The sequence below is a fragment of the Ambystoma mexicanum genome, chromosome 3p, assembly GCF_040938575.1.
Source record: "Ambystoma mexicanum isolate Mex_15411 chromosome 3p, UKY_AmexF1_1, whole genome shotgun sequence".
NCBI lineage: Eukaryota > Metazoa > Chordata > Amphibia > Caudata > Ambystomatidae > Ambystoma > Ambystoma mexicanum.
In genome coordinates, this window is record NC_090925.1 from 206893280 (window position 1) to 206908374 (window position 15095).

Below are 15095 nucleotides of genomic sequence, written 5' to 3' on the forward strand. Positions count from 1 at the left end.
ATTGGTTTCACATATTTCTAGTATGCTCAGCCTACCTTTCCACACGCCCTACTTAAGAATGAAGACTTGATTGAGCAGGTTTATATGTTCAGAGCAGTTCTGATGAGGAATTACATCTATCTTAATAAAATGAATAAAAACAAATTGAAATATCTGTGCAAAAACTAAAGCGTGGGGGGGGGGGGTTCCTATTTAGCAGAGAACTTTCCCACCAATACACAATGTTTGCAGGCTTCTGCGTCATCCGTGGTGAAGGCGGCAACTGGGGTACTATTCCAAGACTTTGATAACCTGGACCATATCAAACTATCCAGGGTGCTTCAAAAGCAGATGGAACCTCATTGTTACTGCTTGTTCCTTTACTCAGTTGTTACCCTTAACCAGTCCTGGGTATGTTAATCAGTTATTGCAGAGTTAACTGTGAATATAGTTTGAGGTTTTCTTAACGTTCAGTGACTTTACCCGATAGTTTATGTCAAACATGCACGATCATGGAATGCCTGTACGCTTTGGTTTTGTATTAAAAATCAACTATTTAACACAGTGTCTTGCGTTTTTAGTGGATTTAAGTAGACTTATTTGAACAGGACAAACATAAGTATGTCTAGGTCTTCTTTCAAGAGGGAGTCTTAATGTTCTGTGGTTTTGCATCCCTACTCTTTCAGCGAAAACATTTCAGTCAGATTTTGCAAGAGAACTGACCCAGTGCTCAATGAGCTTACAACAACTTTCAATGAAGTACAAGAAAATACCTCTCACTGCACAACTTGAAGCCCAGGCAATGGCAGCCTTCCGTAAACAAACTAAAAAGTGGTGTGGTCCACAGTGCCAATCACTGAAACGTAGGCTGGCAAGTTTTGAAGAGAGGAATTTGCCAATAATACTAAATACTTTTGTTGAGTTTTTGTTTTGGTGGACAGGCCGCATAGAAACAGACACGGATATACGCCAGCGTGTGGGCCAAAAGAAATGGTGCTCTTGCATTTGTTCAAATAACTTTTATTCTTATTCTTATTCTTTCAACCCAGAACATCCTTTTTTTGTCTTTTCTTTTTATATTAAACTGCATCTAAATATCTAGATACAAGTTACATGATGCAAAGGAACACGATTTCCCATTCCTGGAACGCCCTCCCCTATCCTAGGGCTACGGGCCCAGAGGCACCCGTAAGCAAACTTGCTCAACTACGGTTTCTTAAATTATTTGTAATTTGTAACTAATTTTCAACCACCTCCCGCTACCCACAAACAAAGCAAAGCAGGAACTCAGCCATGCTGACACAAGGGATTAAAATTGCTTCATGGAGAAAAGGAAAACTGTCATACTATTTAAAAAGTGGGGAAAGACGCCTGCAAAGTGTGTGCATGTGAGCGGTGTCGAGGCACAGAATGAAAGAAAAAAAATGCAATTCAACCTCCTTGCAAAAATAAAAACAGAAGTAGCCCCTGTCCTTGTTCCTATATTGCTTCATCCCATCTCGCCCCACCCCTTGGTATTTTCTGCCGGGCTCCGAATGGCAATGGAGGATTCTTCATTTCTCGGTCTGTACCTGTAAGAAAGAAGAAAACAGCCACTCAGAACAAAAAACAAAGATGGGCTCTGGCTAAAGGTGAGGGAATAAGGATGTACATGCAGATACAAAAGCTCATTACATCCATGGCTGGAGGCTAACGGCAGCAACAAGAAAACCAAGCCTGTGAATCCTAGGGTTGAATTGCCCACTAGATGGGCACAGGGAAACAGCATGCCACCACAGGGGTTGACTAGGAGAAAGGATAGTCACCAGATTGCACAGCCTGTCGTGTCAAAAGCTGGCAGTGCTTAATTTGTGCTAGTGTTCGCCGGTGTTCAACCCCAGGACAGAATTTGCAGGGAGGGGGGCTGAACACAGGCACTTCTTTTGGTAATGCATATCATCACGTTAATCTCATGATGGCATTTCACGGCAGAGTAGAGAAAAGACAAGCTGCAGCATGCTTTCTTAATGCTGTTCTACTGCTAGCTCGAAGCCTTTCCGAAAGGTCGCTTTGTAGACCCCCCCCCTTTCAAGGCACTTCTTCTGCCTAGGGGCTTAGAGCGGCACAAGAACAGGGTGAAGAAATCGTTCCTTGCTCATTTACACTGAGTGTAACACAGTTCTGCTGAGTGGACATTTACAGTTTTTTGGGGTGGGCCTTACCCGCTTAGGCCCTGCCCAGTCTATGCCTCTCTGCACGCAACCCAATAAGATCTGGCTACAACCTCCAGAACAGAGTATTAACTCACTGTCCCATTACTGAAAAGTGCAGATGACCGTCACAAGTTTTTCATACGTTTATGCCATGCACTGCTTTGCTCAATTTGGTTGTATACCAGAAACCTCCTTTCTCTGGTGGAAACCCTGCTGTAAGCAGCCCAGCCCTCACAACCTGCCTGAGGCACCAGGAGGTCCAGGGGATACCACAGTATTCGTGAAATAGGAGTGCTAATGAAATTGGAATCTGTAAAGGACTGAGTGAGTAGCATTATGAATGTCCAACGCTACAGTGTACTTCAAATGCTTTCAGCGGTACATGAACTACAAGTATCATTTGGAAATTGTTAATGTATATTATGAACAAATTATGTTTATATTGACAAAGTATTTTTGAATGCGAGTGAGTGCAGGCATTTAGCACAGATAAGTTGTGAAATGAGGGTGTGGGACTATGGAAGATTTGCATTGTCAAGGTATCTGCGTGTGCTTGTGTGTGCTACTTTGGGGAGTGCGAATGACATGCATTACTTACCATAATACCATTTCTGATTGTATCTGCTTCGATTCCATGCTGTGCATATAGTCCCACATCTAGTGTTAATCGTGGAGTACTGCATCTTTGAGTATCGAAAGGGGAGGTCGATATGGGCGTGCCTGAAACACTATCCCTAACGCGATGTGTAGTGTACCCAAAAACCCTCATGCGTCAAGGTCCCTACGATTGTGTTTCTTCTGCCATGAGGGAGCCTTAGGACTATGGTGAGGGAGTACAAAAGAGAGAGGTGTAAGATGTCCATGTTCCTTCTACTCCAAGAAGGGAGGAAGGGTGGGTGCATGTGATTCTAAGCAGAATCAGATAGTCATCAGAAATGCTATTACAGTAAGTAATGCATGTCTTCTGATGCTCGTTAATCTGCTTAGAGTCACATGCTGTGAATAGACTAGCAAGCAGTATCCAGAGGTGGTGGTGGGATGCGTGAAGGAACAGTACCAAAGATGTTTTAGCACCGCTTGTCCCACCTGAGAGTCAGACTTGGAGTGTGTATCTAGGCAGTAGTGTTGTGTAAATGTGTGTGCAGAACTCCAGGTTGCTGCTTTACAAATGGACTCAAGAGGAACATTTGCAATTAATGCTATGGAAGCCCCAATGCCTCCCGAGTAGAGTGTGCTCTAGGCTTGAAGGGCAGCTCTCTAGCATAGTGTGATGCAGTTTACAATCCACTTAGAAATAGCTGATATAGAGACAGGGTCTCCTTCTCTACCAGCGGCCACTGAAACGAAAAACTGGTTTGTCTTTCTTAGTGGTTTAGTTTTCTCCAGATAATATATCACTGCTCTCCTCACATCAAGTGTGTGGAGGCTTCTATCTGCCACGTTAGTGGGGTTCTGCAAGAAGGTGGGTAGTTCTATCGATTGGTTCACATGGAACTTTGGAATAAATTGTGGCGCAAACCGTGGGTGAGGGGGTTGGGGAGGTCGGAAGAGGAGCATAGACAAATTTCCCTGACCATGTTATCCAGAGACTGTTTGTCATGATGCCTACCCCCAGGCATACGGACCAAGCCCATCAGCCCCAGGAGCAGGCATCTAGACATTTAGTAAAACCTCAGCAGCCCCGGCTATGGGCTATCTGCGTTCAGTCCTGGCGCCCTAGGCGCCAGGCTCATAGTAGGAATCAGTCCTGGCGCCTAAGGCGCCAGGCTCATTTATTTTTAAATGTTTTTATTGGCATTTGTAAATGTACATACATAAGAAAAGAATATCTGTTAAGCAACTTCACTGGGTCATATCGTCTGATGCATATGTTGTGTGCCAATTAGTCTTATAAAGATGCAACAACAAATAAACAAACCAACAAAACAACAACGTTGACTGTCCCACCGTGTATTAAGGGCTCGTATTCCTCATTTCTAGGTTAGGGGCATGGGTCTGGAGCCAGTTCTCTGTATTTGTCCACTCGGGGCGGGGACAACGTTGGATAGTTAGGTTTGATGGGCCATTTTTTGCTGGCTGTCGTCTTCTGGGGTTCGGGAGGGGACAGGCTCAGGGAGGTTTATAGGTTGTTGAAAAGATCATGTTTCTGAGGAGGGCCCTCCAAGCCTCTAGTGTGTTGCTCACGTCATCACCTCCCAGTCTGTTCCCCTCCTCCCAGGCTTCGGTCCCAGCCGTGGTCCACCTCTCCATCTATTTGATCCAGGGCTCATATCTGGGGCCTGCTGGGGATTTCCAGGCCATGGCAATTGTCCTCTTGATTAGCACGCAGGCCATATCCATGACCTTTGTTAGGTGTTTGATTTTAGATAGTCTTGGGTAAGTGCCCAGTAGGCATTCCTTGGGTGTCCACTCGTATGTCTCTAGGCCAGCATTCCTGCAGGTTTGTTCGGCGGCTTGCCATAGTTTGAGATTTGGGGCAGGTCCAGAACATGTGGATCATGTCTGCCGGGTCTGAGGAGCACCAGGGACATTTTGGGTCAGCTATGTTGTTGAACGTGGATATCCTGTGCGGGGTCATGTATGTTCTGTAGAGTATGTTCAGTTGGATCAGTCTAAACCTGGCATTCCTAGATACCTCCTTTGGGTATATCAGGGCTCTTGACCACTCGGTCTCCGTGATTTCAGTTCCCAGGTCTGTCTCCCATTTTTCTTTCAGCTTTGTGCTCTTTGGGTTGGGTCTGTTGTTTATTTGGGTGTACAGCCTGGATGTCGGTCTCCATCCATCACTAAGTTCGTATATTTCTCTCAGGAGGGGGTGTGTCTCTGGCTCCTCGGGCCATTCGTCCCAGTTCTCTTTGGCTGCATGTTTCACTCTTTGGTACCAGAGGAATTGGCCTGGCGGAAGCCCCTCCCTTTCTTGGAGTGAATCGAAGTCCCTGAATAGTCCCTCGTGGAACATGTCTCCTCATGTGTAAAGGCCATAGCTCTCCCATCTTCTCATCGTAGCTAAGTCACTGGAGGTTTTACAGGTGTCCGCCAGCATGGGAATGTCGGGTGTGTATGAGTGATGTAGTCCGACTATGGATTTCACCTTGCTCCATACCTGTCTCCCCACCTCCAGTATCATGGGTGGATTGGGCGGCCCTGCTCGAGTGTTCCAAATTAGCTCTTTGGGGTGTAGTGGTGAGGAGGATTGGGATATCAGATTTAGCTCTGCTGTGGGTTCATCCGATAGCCATTTTGCTAGGTGTGTCGATTGAGCCGCCAAGAAGTACCTTTGGAAATCGGGGAGTTGGATACCGCCTTCGGCATAGGCGAGTGTGAGGACGTTTAGAGTGAGTCTGTGCCTGGCTCGTCCCCAAAGAAAGTCTCTCATCATGGATTCTAGCTTCTTGAAGAAAGGTGGGGGGATGTAGAATATCACGTTGATGAAGTAGTAGAGGAACCTGGGGAGAATTATCATTTTGGATATTGCAGCTCGGCCCATCATGGCGAGCGGGAGCTTCGACCAGAATTGCATGGATCTACGCACTCCAGTCATTGTCGCCTCGGTGTTGTACTTGTGGGTGGCTATTGGTGTGTGTGTGTGTGATATCAAGGCCTAGGTATCGAAAGGTGTCGACCTGCCAACGGATCCCGATCTCTGGAAGCTCTTCCACAGGTTTATCCTTTAGCCTTGCAAGTGGGAACGAGCATGGCTTCTGTCTACTGAATCTGATCCCCGAATATTTTGCGAAGTTGTCCAAAACATTCAGTACTATCGGGGCATTTTCGAGGGGGTCGCGCAGGTATAGAAGGACGTCATCTGCGTATAGGGAGATAATGTTGTCCGACCCACCAATGCTGATGCCAGCGTCGAAGAACTGTTTCCTAAAGTATATTGCCACTGGTTCCAGTCCTAGGATATACAGCATTGGTGAGAGCGGGCATCCCTGCCTGGTGCCCCTTTGGATGGGCCAGGCCCTAGATACCATTGCACCTGTTTTGACTCTTGCTACTGGGTCGGTGTAGAGGACCTTGATCCAGCGGATGAAGTGCTCTCCGAGTCCAAATTCCCTCAGGGTCTCTATCAGCCATTCCCAATAAATAGAATCGAAGGCTTTTATGGCATCCAGTGAAAGTACTGCTAGGTCCTCTTCGCTTTCGGTCGTGTGTGCTATTATGTGTTGGAGCCTCCTGAGGTTGGCAGTGGTGTTTCGTCCTGGAACAAAGCCATTCTGGTCCTCGTGCACCAGAGATCCAATCACCCTCGAAAGCCTCTTAGCCAATATGGTTGTCAATATTTTGGCGTCATAGTTTAGGAGCGCCAGTGGGCGATACGAATCGCACCCGTCAGCTGGTTTGCCTGGCTTAAGCATTGGGGCGATAAGAGTTTCTCTCATGGTGTTGGGGAGAGTGCCCAACTCATGCCTCCATGTATACTGCATGCAGTACAGGGGACAAGGTCTCCTCGTAGGCCTTGTAGAATTCTGGGATGAGGCCATCTGTTCCGGGGGCCTTGCCTGTGGATAGGGATCTGATCGCATCTGTGACGTCCTCAATCGTGATGGCTTCTCCCAGTTTGTCCCGTTGTTCTTGGTTCAATCTGGGTAGTCCTACTTCAGCCAGGGTGTCTCTTATGTCTGCCGCAGGAATCTCTATCTTGTGAGCGTACAGGTCATTATAGAAATCCGTGAAGGTGTCGTTGATCTCTTGTTGTGTCCTGCGGGTCACATCCATGCTATCTTTGATCTCCTTGAGGGCTTGTCTCGGGTGTTCCTTTCTACACAACCATGCGAGTATTCTGCCCGGCTTATCTGCTTCCCTGTGGGCCTTCAGGGTGCGGACAGAAAAGTCGAACTTTGAGAGTCTCTCCCATGCTTCTCTGCAGTCTTCCCTGATCAGTTTCAGTTCCGATTCCTTTTCAGTAGTCAGTGGACCATCCCCTTCGAGTTGTTTAATTTTCTCCTCCACTGCCCCTAGATCCCTGCGTAGTTGTCTCCTGATCCCGCCAGCTTCGGCGATTATCTCTCCCCTTGTCACCACTTTCATCGCCTCCCAGAGTGTGCTCCACTTCTCAACTGAGCCATTGTTTATCAGTAAGTATTCTTCCAACTTTTCTCCTAGGGTGTCCTTGAACGCTGGGTCGGTCAGGGCATCTACTGGCATGCGCCACATCGGGATGGGTGGGCGAGGGCCCTTGAAGCAGAGCTGTAGCAGTAGGGGGGGAGTGGTCCGATATTGATCTGCCCATGTATTCCACGAGTTCTACTTGTGGGGTTAGCTCATTGGCGATGAAGAAATAGTCTAGCCTGGTGTGGAGGTTATGGGGAGCCGAATAGAATGAGTATGATCTGTCATAGGGGTGGAGGTCCCTCCAAATATCTGTTAAGTGTAGGTCTGCCACCATCTTGGAGAGGGGCCCTGGGGAAGGGCTGTTGGCTGTGCGTGGGGTTATTGATCTGTCTAGTTCAGCATTCATGACGGAGTTGAAGTCCCCCCCCCCCATATGAACGTGTATTCTCTGTAGTGCAGCAGTCTGGCGCATAGTTCCTTGATGTGAGAGGGTATGCTGTGATGAGGAAAGTACGAGTTTACTATGCATAGGGGGGGAGTTCTCGAGCATGCCCCACACTATTGCATACCTTCCTTCCTTGTCCAGTTCAACCCCCATTTGTTGAAAAGGTATTTCCGGACTCACCCACGTGCAGACTCCTCTTGCGTATTTTGAGAAGGATGAGCCGTTGCCCTGGCCCCCCCAGTAGTCCGCCATCTTGTCTGTGTCCTCCTTGGTTAGGTGCGTTTCTTGAAGGAGGGCCAGGGATATTCTTTTCCTCTTTAGGTAGGAGTATATTCGGTTTCTCCGTATGTATGTTCCCATCCCTCTGACGTTCCATGTGATTAACTTGAGTTTTGCTGCCATTGCGTGAGTGGGTTCCTCATTATGGGGAGCACTTCCCCTTCCTCATTTGTCGAATGTGGTGCATCGTGAGATGCATGTTGCCTCGCTTGTGTGGGTTGGGTGGAGAGAGCCCCTGGATCGGGGTCCAGACCAGGCCAGTCATTGTTCATCTGAGGTAGGACAGTCGAAACGATAATAACTTGAAAAAAGTAACTGTAACTGACGCGCCCAGCTTCTGTCACCGGAGTGCAGTGCTCGGGAGCTCTCGCGCTGTCTGACCTAATCCGGGTCTCTGGCGCGAGTGGGTGCGTGTAGGCAACTGGCCTGCACTGGTCATCGGTGGGTGCGCGGTCTGTGTCCATGGGTGAGGGGCCAGGCAAGTCCCGCAGTCATTCAGCATTCTCGCTTGGTAGTTTTGCTTCAGTGGTAGTGTAGCTTCGTTCTGGGTTAGGGTGCGATGTGAGGGGCTTGGGTGCCCCGGCCATGGTAGTAAGCGATCAACCCTGGGTGCTTTCTTTGTGATTCTCAGGTGCGGATTCTGTAGGAATCTTAGCCAGGTTGTTGTGTTCCATCCACATGGTGGCCGCCTCTGGTGATTCTAAGAATATCGCACGCCCTTTATGGATTACTTTTAGTCGTGAGGGGTATAGGAGCATATATTTCAGGTTTAGTTTCCTCAGCCTGGCCTTGATCGGAACAAAGGAATTCCTTGCTCTCTGTACTGATTGGGTGTAGTCGGGGTATATGGTGATCTTTGAATTGCCCCGCTCTATTTCTCCTCCGTCTCTTGAGAATTTCAAGATCACCTCACCATCGCGGAAGTTGAGGACCTTAGCGATGATGGGGCGGGGATAGGATCCGGGAGGAGGCCTCTTCTGAAGTGATCTGTGGGCTCCCTCTATGGCAAAACCCTGTGAGAGGTTCGATGCCCCTATTTCCTGCTGTATTAGGGCTTCTACGTAGGCTGTCGGGTCGATGTTCTCTGTCCCTTCCGGTATGCCCAGGATCCTGATATTATTTCGTCTGGCCCGCCCTTCTGCTTCCTCGGACCTTGCCTCCAGGAAGCTCACTTTGTGTTTTAGGTCTGCAACCTCTTTCTGTAACGACGATGTCCCGTCTGAGATGTCTTTCTGGGAAGATTCAATGATGGTTACGCGCTCTGTTAAGTTGCGGGCATCTTGCCTTATGAGTTGGATATCAGCCTTAACCTCCCCTATTTTCGTGTCGATGAATGTTCTCAGGGCTGCGATCGCCTCGAGCAGTTGGTTATGCCTGGCCTCCTCTTCTGGGCCATCGCGATTTGTTGGGTTCTTCGGGGTGGATTGGGCAGTGGGGAGAGGCTTGGGTGTCATGAAGGGGTCTAGTGTGGCGTTCTTGGCTTTGTTCCTGGCAGCGGCCATCTCTTTTTAGCTTGGTCTCAGCAAGTGATGCAGCGTGTCTGTAGTTCCCCTTGAGGGAAATATCTTGTGTAGGCACTCAGAGGCTGTCTCAGCCCAGTGTACCAATGTGTGGTTCCGCCGCTCACCTTGATATTCTGGGCCTCAGGGAGTGGTAGCGTCTCTTGGGACCATGGGGTGGTCTATGATGTGATAGGGCCTCTGAGGGGGCTCCTGAGATGGCACCGTTTAAGTGGTGTGGTATGTGGCTGGAGCGGTAGGGGAGGCTTCCCCAGAGCGAATCGACAGAGTTCGATTGATTGATTCGTCCAGTGTGGTGTGGCCGTAGATTCACTTGATAGGTGAGGAAGGTTGGGTCACCAGCCCCAGGAGGGGATTTTCCGTGAGCACCACGGATGGGCTACAATGTAGGGTCGCGGGGCCGGGTGGTTGGGTGATGACCCGGTCCCCGTCGGCGAGGCAGGATCCGCTTCGGGGAGCAGGGGGTCGGCCCCCCTATGTCGAGGTGGCTGTCCGGGAGTCCGGAATTATGCTGCTGTGGGTTGGGGAGCCGGGCAGCAGGCCCCCGATGTTGGAGTGTCCGTTGGGTGGCGGGGTAAGCGGCCCCGGCGGGGTCCGTCGGCACACCTCCCCGGAATGGAGTGCAGCGCCCCTCCAGCGGGCACAGCAGGCCCGACGATCGGTGAGAACACTCACCAGACGGGCCGGCAGGCGCAGCTCCTCCGGCGTGGGTCGGCGCCACTCCGCGTCGTGCAGCTCCTCTGAAATGGGCCCTAGGCACCACCAGCTCCGACGCCTCCGGGCGTCCCCGTCGCACAGAGATCTTGCGTGGCGCCGGTCCTCGGCGGTCGCCCGGGGCACCCAAGCCGTGGGGGGAGGGGGCACCACCGGTCCTTGATGGGGATTTAGCGGGCTCTGGCTGTCAGGCCGTGGGTTCGCCCTGTGCTCCCAGGGAGGGACATCAGCATGGGGGGGGCACTCGCGAGCAGCCCGGGTCCGCCTGTGTCCGCGCCCGCCAGTCCCCGGCCCCGATGCGCGCGGCGGGTCCGTCAGCTTGAGGCGGCCGCCATCTTGTGCGCCTCGCACGGGGAGGAGGGGGAGCCGGGCCGAGTCGTGGCAGAGGCTTCTCGGGGTCCGATTTTCGTCGGAGTAAGGCGGAAAGCAGAGTTCTTCGCCTCCTTTGTTGGTGGGTCTCTGTGTCTGTAATGTCTGTGGGCCAAGGCACCCAGCAAAGGATCGGACTGCCGTGGGTTAGCCGGAGCTCAGGGAGCCTGCGTCCTCACTCCTCGGACATCAGGCCACCAAGCCGCCAGGCTCATAGTCATTACTTACCTCAGGCAGACCATGCTGCAAATGACTCCAATCCAACATGAAGCCTGAAAGGGACTATTTTTCTACAGGGACTATTTTTTACTCTGGTGTGGTTCTAGGGACTTCTTACCTGGGACTACTTTTGAGGCTATTTAAACCACACCCAACCAGCAACACACGCTTCGCGTTACTCTGCATCCAGCAGAGTGACACTCACCATGCCTGCAGCCCGCATCCAGTCTTCTGCCACGCCCGCCTCGAATCCGGAGCTCCTAAAACAAAGAGGAAAGAAAGGGACAAGGTTAGAAAACGAACTTATTTCTATTCCACACCCGATTCTGGATCCATCTTGTATCCGGACCAGTAAAGAACATCATTTCTGCACGCCCCGCACCTCCAGCTGCAGCGCCGCGCCATACTCATCGGCACCTAGGAGACAAAAGAAAACCACAAGGTGAGCCGAGGGAACCAACAAATATAATTCTTACCACCATAGACTTACCTGATTTACCACCGAAGGCATCCTTTTGTGACTCCATATTTTCATGTGCCGCATCTGTAAAGAGAGACAAAACACGTTTTCCTCGTGCAACATTTACCGGACAGCGCCGGGTAATACAGACCCTTACCTGAGCGCCACCAGCTGCCACAAGAGCATCTTCTCACGAGCCAGCTGCAAGACAAGAAAGGAAGGGGGGAACAAGAGTGAACATCGGACATATTGAACTTAATACTTACTGGTCCTCACCAGGAACCTCAGAGTCAATACTCTCCGGAACTCTCCCGAGCCTTCAAACCAGTGAAGTAACGGGAATCGACGCGCCCCTGCAAATCCACGCAGGAATGGAGAGCTCATCTTTCAAGAATATAAGGTGAGATTGCTGTGAGGGCATTTCAGAGGTGATTAGTTGGGGAGGACTGTGGGGGTGCCATCACTTGAATCCACAAGTGGCTAAATCCATCTCTCCACTTGCAGGAGAATATTTCTACGGGTTAAGCAGACAAGATTAGGAGGGCAGATCTAGTCAGTCATTGCTGCACTACGCATCACGTGGGTGGAGACCGCAGCTGTCCGGGTCCGACCGACGCCCCTGTGGGAGCCAGGTGAGCGTAACACTGTTCCCCTTGGAGCGTTCTGCTGGTACCTGGAGGCCTAAACTAGGCATTGCGTTCTCCAGAGTTGCGAACAAGTCCATCTCTGGGAATCCCCAGTCTGAGAAGATGTTGAAAACAATGTCTTTGTGTAACTGCCATTCATACCCTACGGGTAGTGGGAAGTCTCTGCTGACCACGTCCGCCAGATGATTGAGTTCCCCTGAAAGTGTTGTGACAGGAGGAACATCTTGCGTTTGAGATCCCACTTGCAAATGTTCTGGGACAGTTTGAATAGCCCTGCAGAGTGAGTGCCCCCTTGTTTGTTCAGGTAATACATAGCTGTGGTACTATCTTCCCCTGGATGTCTGTCTGGAATGCCTTCAGGGCTTTGGATACTGTTGGCTGTTCCGACAGGTTTATGTGGTTGCTTGCTACCACTGGGGACCACACGCCGTGCACTGTCTGGTGGAGGTGGTGAGCCCCCCACCCAGTCAGAGATGCGTCCGTGGTGAGAGTGGCTTCTACTGCAAAGGTGAAGCGTTTCCCTTGCAAGAGGTTCTCCCTCGACCACCACTGCAGAGACTGAGCGAGGGCTGCCGAGACAACCACTAGACCGTCGCGTTGTCTGCTGGCCTGACACCATTGGCTCGAGAGCCACTCTTGCATGGGGCGCAGATGCGCGTGTGGGACTAGATAAATGCAGGAGGCCATCATCCCTAACAGTCGCGTGGCCTTGCGTACGGTCACCTCGAGACTGGCTACATAGTGAGGGATCTGGAACAGCATGTTCTGAACCATCTCGTTGGAGGGAAAAACGAGCCAGTCTTTGGTCAGAATTAGAGCACCCAGAAATTGCTAGACTTGACTGGGGTCTAGGCTGGACTTTTTCTCGTTGATCGAGAATCCCAGACTGAAGGGGAGATCTACCGTCTTCTGGGTATTTGATAGGCATGAAAAATCCCCTGTTATTAGACAGTTGTCGAGGTAAGGATAGACTGCAATGCACTGCCTGCGCAGGTGAGCCGCTACTACCGCCAGTACCTTTGTAAACACTCTTGGGGCTGAGGCAATGCTGAAGGGTAGAACTTTGAACTGATATTGCTTGTCCTCCATTATGAACGTTAGGTACTTTCTGTGCGCTGACAACATTGAAATATGAAAGTATGCATCTTTCATATCCAGTGTTGCCATGTAATCCCCCTGCGTTAACAGAGAGATTACTTCCAGCAATGTTGTCATTCTGAACTTTTGTGCCTTGACAAATTTGTTCGCTGGGCGCAATTCTAACACAGGGCGCATGGGGATATCCTTTTTGGGTACAAGGAAGTACACTGAATAAATACCCTTGTTTTCTTGATGAATGGGGACAACTTCTATGGCACCCTTTTCTTGAAGGATCTACACCTCTTCCAGCAAAATCTGCAGGTGAGCTGGCGATAGGAGTCTGTCTTGGTGGATGGCATCGAACGTGATACAATAACCGTACGGTCTTGAACACCCACTGGTCTGAGGTGACCCCCTCCCATGCGTGAAGAAAATATGTTAGACGTCCCCCAACCAGGGAGGCATGGGAGGGGGAACCAGACTGGCGAGTCACTTGGGAGCCTAAGCCGGGGAGCCTCTTGGGGTGGAATTTCTGCCCCTGCCTCATTGTCCCCTCTGCTGGTATTGGTTGGTGCCAGCTGCTCCTTGTGCAGAGGACCATGATGTACCTCCTGTGCCATACTGGTGTGGAGATCTGGAAAAATGACTGGCTCCGCAGGGACGGCAAGAGTTTCCTCCCTGTTGCTGGTAATGCCTGACAGTGATCTGATTTAGAGACTCCAGAGTCTCATGCTCTTTCTTTGCAGTCTCCAAGGCATCATCTACAGCCTTGCCATACAAATTTGTCTCCTCCACTGGTTAGTTTATTAAGGAGGCCTGCTTCTTTGGCCTAAAACTGAGTGTTTTAAAGCCAGGCGTGCCTTTTGAGAAGGGGGCCTTGGGCCAGAGTCTGTCCCGCCATCTCTGCTGCATCAAGTGTATTCTTCAGACTGTTGCGAGTCACCAGCTTCCCTTCCGAGACACCCAGCTTCCCTTCTGAGACAATCACCAGCAGGCGTGATCATACCGGTTCAGGGACCTCCTGGAGGCCTTTCTAAAGCAGGTTCCACTGCATATCAGAATAACTGGCAAGAAGAGTTGAATTATTAGCATTTCTTGTCGAATATGCTGCTGAAGTGGTGATGCATTTGCCAAGAGCGTACAACTTCGTACAGTCTTTATCGGGGGTGGCTCAGAAGTGGCTACTGGTACCCTAGCCCTCCTCCTGGTGGTAGTGACAACAAGGGAGTCTGGAGTGGCATGCCCTCGGATGTATAACGCGTCAGAAGGAGAGGGGCAAAACAATTTTTCCACTCCAGGGTTCAAAGCCCTTGTAAGGGAAGGGGACAACAAGGATGGTGCAAGGAGTTTGATAGAATTTAATAATGGGATAGCCTGACTCGTGGGAGGTTTCTCCTTCAGGATATCTTCCACAAAGTCAAAATGATGAACAGCCTACTGCGTGGCAATCTGGAAATGTTCTGCAGCCCTTTTCAGGATTGCATTAAAATCCGATCAGATCATCAATAGGTGATGCTTGCCTTTGAGGAGGTGAGGAAGGAGGGTCCAGACAAAGGGCGCCTGGGTCCGGACTATGAGTGGGGGAAGTCCAAGGTGCTTGCTCTGCAGGCTGATCGCTACCCCAATCTGGGCACGGATCTGGTATGTCATGGCCAAAGGGTCATCCTGGCCATAGGGATCACCGTAGGCCTCTTCAGGTTCTGAAAGTTCAAAAACCTCTTTTTGTGGGGCAAGACTGGAAAGCTTCTGCATCTTTGGTATGGTCGAGTGGGGTCGGTATCCTCCTCCCTAGCTCTTTTAGGGGTTCTAAACCTTTCTGAAAAGTCCACAAACTGTGAAAGTTTATCCATTTAACTCTCAAACCTCACTCTGGTCCACAGAGAGGAGCTAGAAGGGTCAGGAGGGGAGGGGGAAGAGGGGACTCTTCAGAAGGACCAGAGTCCTTAGAAGGAATAGATTTGTCAGACAGAGTCTTAGAGAGGGACTGGGACCCAGCTGGATACTCCTCTCGACAAGAGGATGAACTATTTGTCTATTTGCAAGACTCTTGCGTAACTCCGGTGGGTGAGAAGGAGATTTCGACGCGCCTACGGACATCGTCGAGGTTTTCGGCAATGCCGAAACCATTGGGGCTGA

General features: G+C 50.4%; 1 protein-coding gene across 1 annotated transcript in view; it reads right to left on the reverse strand.

Moving 5' to 3' along the window:
• Positions 1–983: 983 nt before the first annotated feature.
• The window catches only part of MLF2 (myeloid leukemia factor 2), a 118307-nt gene continuing 104195 nt past the window's right edge, over positions 984–15095 (reverse strand). Inside the window, exon 9 of the mRNA XM_069650655.1 lies at positions 984–1550. The gene's annotated coding sequence lies outside the window, so the exon portion shown is untranslated. The remainder of the gene's footprint in view (positions 1551–15095) is intronic.